General features: G+C 42.5%; 1 pseudogene; it reads left to right on the plus strand.

The window, feature by feature from the left end:
• The window catches only part of LOC119315796, a 12033-nt pseudogene extending 5221 nt beyond the window's left edge, over window positions 1-6812 (plus strand).
• Window positions 6813-7021: the final 209 nt, after the last annotated feature.

Here is a 7021-nt window from a genome sequence, read left to right on the forward strand (position 1 = left end):
GGGGGAGGGAAAGACAACCAAGGAGGAGTCTTGGGAGGATTTTACTCCTAGGTCGGCCAACCCCCTTGCCCTCCACCTATATATAGGTGCGAGGGGGCGCACCATAAGCTTGCACGGGTGAATCCCTTGCTAGCCACGCCCTCTCCATCTAGACTTGATCTAGACCGCGAGATGCCGCTGGGCTTCCTCTCTATGTAGTTCTACCGAGAGTTTCTTCTTGCTAGTTCCACGAAGTGTTGCGGTACTACTAGATAGGTATACGCGGACACCTCAGAAGTTCCGTCAACTTCAACAATAGATCCACTGTTCATCCCAAAAAATACTCTCATGGTTGGGAGGTATAACTTAGATGTGGGAATTGGAAAGCCTCGCCAACTCTTCTTACTCTTCTACATTGTAGATTGTTGGTGAGATCATCATTTCCTGTAATCCCATAGTGTTCCTGGGCATGTTTGTGCGTGTATTTCTTATTACGTAGCATGTTCTTCTCCACCACCCCTCCCATGCCGACCTGTCTTGGTCGATGGCGTGGACGGACTAGATCTGTCGCTGCACTTGCGTGGATGGCTAGATCTGCTACTGCGTGACAGTGGATGGGCCTACCTATAACGCGTCACCCCCATTCGGTTGATTACTAAGTCTACAATGGTCTCTAGCAAACAAGTGTACAAGATCTGGTGTGCTCGACGTGGTGAAAGTTGCGGTTGTGGTGCTATGGTTTGTCTATGGTTTGGTCATGGATCAGAGAAGGGGAAGGGAAATGCACGGGAAATGAAAGGGGTGGTGCCTGATAGGTGATAACCCACAAGTATAGGGGATCACAACAGTTTTCGTGGGTAGAGTATTCAACCCAACTTTATTGATTCGGCACAAGGGGAGCCAAAAAATATTCTCAAGTATTAGCAGCTGAGTTGTCAATTCAACCACACTTGGAAACTTAATATCTGCAGCAAAGTATTTAGTAGCAAAGTAATATGATAGTAGTGGTAACGGTAGAAGAAGTAATATTTTTGGTTTTATAGTGATTGTAACAGTAACAACGGAAAAGTAAATAAGCGAAGAACAATATATGAAAAGCTCGTAGGCATTGGATCGGTGATGGAGAATTATGTCGGATGCGGTCAATCATGCAACAGTTATAACATAGGGTGACACAGAACTAGCTCCAGTTCATCAATGTAATGTAGGCATGTATTCCGAATATAGTCATACGTGCTTATGGAAAAGAACTTGCATGGCATCTTTTGTCCTACCCTCCCGTAGCAGCGGGGTCCTATTGGAAATTAAGGGATATTAAGGCCTCCTTTTAATAGAGTACCGGACCAAAGCATTAACACATAGTGAATACATGAACTCCTCAAACTACGACCATCACCGGTAAGTATCCCGACTATTGTCACTTCGGGGTTAACGGATCATAACACATAATAGGTGACTATAGACTTGCAAGATAGGATCAAAAACTCACATATTTAAAAGGTAAAAGAGGCTAGCCAACTCCTCTCCAGAAGGCTCCCCCGATTGGGCCTTCGTGGGCCGTCAGATCTGGCTCTCGGACACGTCTAAGCCATTAGATCTTCAAAACAGTCAAACTCGATTTTCATCTCATGGTTGTTTCCATTGGCCAATGACTGGTGGGCTCGTCTTGCATGCTTGTTGGCTGGGTAAACTTTGTTCATGTCCCAAGGGAATTTGCCAATCCGCTCCGCCCGCGCGTCAAAACCCTAGCTGCCAGCCCTGCTCGTCCCCTCCTCCCCGCTCCCTCCATCCTCTCCCATGTCGCCGCCCCTCTTCTCCCCGCTCGCCTCGGCCGCCTCCTCTCCTCCGCCGTGTCGTCGGCCCCCTCCCTCCTCCTACCTCCTCCTCCCTCCTCTCAGTCCTATGCCAGCCGCCGCCCAAACCCGAGCCCCCGTTTCCCTCGATCCCCGCAGTAACCGCATCCACAGCCACCCGCTCCTTCTCACAGCCGTCGCACCATTCCTCCCTTCCGCCCCCTCCTCCTTCCCGGATCCCCACCACGGTGCCGACCTGCAGGCAAAGGGCGATGAAGAGTGGCAGACGAGGACAACGAGGGAGAGAAAGAAGGGAGATAAAAAGGAGGCCGGCGGCGAGGCCCATCACCGCCACCAGATCCACCTCGCAACCTCTCTTCCTCCCCTGTCTGACTGTTGCATGGTCGCGTCAGGCCCATGTCGGCGCCGCCGCCACCGCTGGATGGCTCTGTCGGTCCCTCCCGCTCCAAATCGAAAACTGAGAGAGCGACGGGAGTGAAGAAGGGGATCGGGGGAGGGGAGATCATGGGAGAGAAGGCGAGCTCGCGGCTGACTGGATTCAATTGCATGCTCTGTTGTTTGTGTTTGGGAAGCAAATGTACGTGGGTGAGTTATTTCTTTTGTGTGAAGGTCTCTTCCATGCTGGTCTATCTATTCCTTTGCATGTTCTGTTCATGACTGACTCTGTTCTTGTTTTATCTTTTTTTACCCTTGCAGGAGTTGTCCTATTCTATCCCTCGAGGTAAATTTGCTGGGCAATGGCTTACTCCTCTCGTGTTCTGTTAGTTTGACGGAGGAATTACCAGCTCTGCTTACAATTTGGTGTGCCTGTTATTTGGCAAACTTTCAGGTGATCTGTAGTACTTTGTAAATCTATCGTGTGTTTTGTTACATTGGCTCTTAGCTTGTCTCCATAGGTACACTATTAAATTGCTACATGCATTATTCAGTTCCAAATTTGGCCTGACCGCCTAAATGCCTCAAGGATTAGAGGAATGATAAACAGATAATTTGCTAGCTTCTTTCCAGCATGCTTATACAATTATATTATTAAATGAGGAAGGATCACACAGTGTAGAGTTCAGCGGCGCTGCCTAATTGAGGCTCATAATTCAGCGGCGCTGCCGATTGGCTATTTGTTCTCATCTAGCTTACGAAGTTAAGTGATATCCTTGGAATACCAGAGACTGAACTAAAGTTCATACCCGAAGCTTGGTCATAGGCTAAATATCTTATGATGCCCATAAACTGGTTCTATGCTTTTAATATAGCCTTCCTTTTTCTGACACGCCTACCCTATCATCCTTAACTACGACAGATCATAGAATGCATACAAGTGCTGCAATGCACATATGCGTATGGGTATTATCTCGATGATAAAGGACCACAAGATGGTGCAGACGAACATGCTTGCTGCAGGTTTTGCCTTTTTATTTCAAAAATCTAATATGGCTTGCCTATTTTTCATGGGAAAACTAATGGTACATTATTTAGTCCGACTACATCAGATGTTGAGCCCGATTATTAATATTCCATACTATAAAGGTTATGATTAAATGAATTACGATCTGACACAGGAGAAGAAGAACAAATATAACCATGTATTAAGGGGAGAAGGTGCTTATTTCCATAGTATAAAGGTGTTTTCATGATATTCTGTGCTCCAATGGTCTTGAACTCTTGATGGTACCAATTTTATCTTTCTGGAAGAAATGCATTTGATCAAGAGTCTTTACAGAAATAGAACTTCCACACTTGCTAATTCCCAAACCATTGTAGAAATGGTAACTGAATGGGTGTTCTTTTTTATCACCTCTGAATTTAAGGAATATATTTGCTAATATATCAATGCTCATTGGTGCCATGTCTGGTTCTTAGGTGCATGCCTGGAAGCTTAAATCTGTAATCAAGTTATGAAATAGAGTGCTGTAAGAGACACTTCTATAAGCAGAGGTATGTGCCTGCATTTAGACCTTAATTATTCCTTGCTTAGTATTGTTTGGTTTGTGTGATTCATGCTTCAATGATTTCTTCACTTAGTAATTAGACGGCGCGGTACTACGGCAGTAGTATACTTTGGTGTAGAAATAAATGATGACATGCTTTACGTTGCAGATATTTCTTTGTGCCTTGACTCTGGCTCTATGCTTATTAATCATCTTAGCGAGCTTTAGGACTTCGAAAGTTGTCATTTCGAGGATCATGATTTCCTATGTTTTTGGCCAAGATGGCACACATGAATAGTTTGTCAAGGATGTACCAAATCTTATGTTTTTCCTTCCGTTTATTGCATTTATGGCTGCAAACTGTATTATCAGATTCTAGGTTGGGTGTATAAACATATATTCCGCACACTGAATTCAATTTTTTTTTACTTCTTATCGTGGCCTTTCATTTGTTTTGTTCGTCTGATGTTTCCTTTGGTGATGCTTATAGATTACACCTTCTTTGTAGAAATAGGGTCACACTTCAATCGATTAGAAAAGTTTCTTTTCTTGCAAAAGTTTTTTTTCTTACATTGCCAAGGTTTGTTCACTTCGTCACCATTGTGGTGATGTCAGTATCTTTGTGAAATAGGAAAAGTAGATACCCATAATCTTTACTTGCTGTAAACACTAATATGAAATTGTACCTTATCCCTACGAGAGATAAAAACCATGTTTGAATTTATGTGTGCCCCACATAGGCGGACAATTCTTTAAATGATGGACACAATAATTTACCCACCAACATGACAACTGTGTTAACTTAATCCATATAATCTACATATCTTGAACCTTGGCCGTGCCAATCATCAATTGATGTGGGAGTGTGCCTGATGATGCGCGTCTATGTTACAAACTCAGTGTTTCTTTTTCTTTTTACCATAACTGATTCGCTGAATTAAATAGTGCACTGGTTTATGCAACATCAACTATACGTATGTCCATTGGTTCTCTTTAATACATCACAGATAACCTAGCGAGGACAAATATTTCACTAGCAGTCCAGCAGGGGAGGACGTTGATGAATCCTGCATGCATGCATGGTTTATTTTTATGCTTTAGTTGTTGATGTTCATAAAGTGATGACAGATGGCTTCATTTACGTTTGTTTATACACAGCAAAGACTACCAAGATCCGAAATCTGTGCATTCAGGCTACGAGTCAAAAATACATCACGTATTGGTTGAGTGTCATCAGAACAATCAAGAAGATTGCATGCTTGCTTGAGTTCATGTGTTTTTTGGTGGACTATATATCCAAGTATTTCTTACAAAGAATTAAAAATTAAGGCCAAAAGATGTTATCATTCAGAACCAAACTTAGAATGGCACTAAGCTGTTATCATCAGAATTCGACAGTGCATGCCAAAAAAACTCCGAGTAAACAAAGAACATACCCAATCCTGTCTTCCAAAGAAAGATCATTAGTTTACAGCCCCCTGCTTGCTTAGAAACTTTACTTTGTAATTTCCCTTGGTATGAGACAGTTTTCACATTGGTCGGAAAATCAAGAGTATGAGCAACCTGTGTGTACGAAGCTCTAGGAACTTCAGAAATAAAGAAGCAGAAGCTTTTACACACAAGACACTTCTTTTTCACATTTCTATAGCATAATTGGTACACGATCCGTGGCCATGTTTCGCATCCTGCTACAAGATTGAGTTTGTGGTGGCTTCCATTTATATTTGAGCCAGGTTTATAATTTCTCATCGGGCTTTACCTCCGTGACCATTTATAGCCACCTGGGTTTTATATATTTAATTTCTGTTTCTTAGCATTCAAATGGTATATACTAATCAACTTATATCTTTCTGTTCACTACTAACAGATGTCACTAGAAGCATCAATTTTCACTGGTGCTGACATTTTCTGTTATACTAGAATTGATGTTTGTTGCTTAGTTTGTGATGCTTCAGGTCAATAATAATAACCTTTAAGTTCAGTTCCATCAGTTGCGTCTCTTTAGTAGAATTCAGAATAAATTTAGAAGCTTTCAAATATGTAAATATACTCACTAGAGCTAATATGTTAACTGACTGAATTTGAGCAGGTTGGTATGATGCTGCGAGGCATGGGGTTTGACGATACAACCTTCCTCTACGTTGTCTCCGGTAAAATATACAATGCTGCAAAATACATGGTCCCCCTTCGCCAGATGTTCCCTCTTTTACAAACCAAGGACACTCTTGCATTGTCTGAAGAGCTTGCTGAGTTTGAGGTATTGTTTCCGCCAGCCAGCCCATCAGCCTAGCTGGATGTTGTTTTGAATGTCAGATGAATATGCATGCATTGAACTGTTCATCAATTCACATTGAATCTTCATACCGTTACTCACCAACCTATTCTCTGTAGGGGTACTCCTCTTGGTTAGTAGCATTAGATTACATCGTCTGTGTTCAGAGCGAAGTGTTTGTGACGACTCAAGGGGGAACTTCCCTCACTTTTTGATGGGACACAGGCGTTACCTGTTAGGAGGGAATGCAAAGACAATAAAACCCGACAAACGGAAGCTGGTCTTATCTTTTGATGACCCAAATATCAGGTCAGTTTGAGCTGCCATTATATCGTCAACAAAGTATTACAAATCACACCGAATCAGTTTCAGTTTTGAGTATATGCTGGAATCTTTCACCAAATCAAACTGCTGAAGCAGTTCACTGCCCTTGTTATTCCTTCACCATCCAAGACTGTAGCTATTGCCTACTTTTCGAAATGCATTATCCATGTTAACAAATTGAAATACATCTCCGAGTTGACCTTCACATACATGCTCTAAATGTTTGTCCATCTTTGCTTAACATGTAAATGGATATAGTGGTATATGAAACTCAAATTGTTTCTTTGAACTGCAGATGGAGTCGATTCAAGCACCACATGCTGGAAATACTGCACCATAGTGACATAAGGGGCATCACATTCAGGAAACCTAATGATTCCAGATACACCTTACCAATGCCTGATTGCATGTGCCAACAAGATGGAACATGATCTAGGCGTTAGCATACATAACTGAGGGATGCATATCCTCTGCCTTTGTGCAACAAAGGCACCAAAGGCATGGATGGCATTGTTGACTGCATGATCAGGATTTGATGGTCATGATGAAAACTGGAGTGAAATAAAGCATTTGGTGCTTCTCAAGAGATTCTGAAACCCTCTGGCATACCCCAAACTGTTCGATTCTGGATATAATGGTCAAAAGGTGCCTAATGACAATGAATTCCATAGGATCAGAAATTGAGAGGATGCAAGGGATTTTGTAAA

The sequence above is a fragment of the Triticum dicoccoides genome, chromosome 6A (genome assembly GCF_002162155.2).
Source record: "Triticum dicoccoides isolate Atlit2015 ecotype Zavitan chromosome 6A, WEW_v2.0, whole genome shotgun sequence".
In the NCBI taxonomy this organism is placed as follows: Eukaryota; Viridiplantae; Streptophyta; class Magnoliopsida; order Poales; family Poaceae; genus Triticum; species Triticum dicoccoides.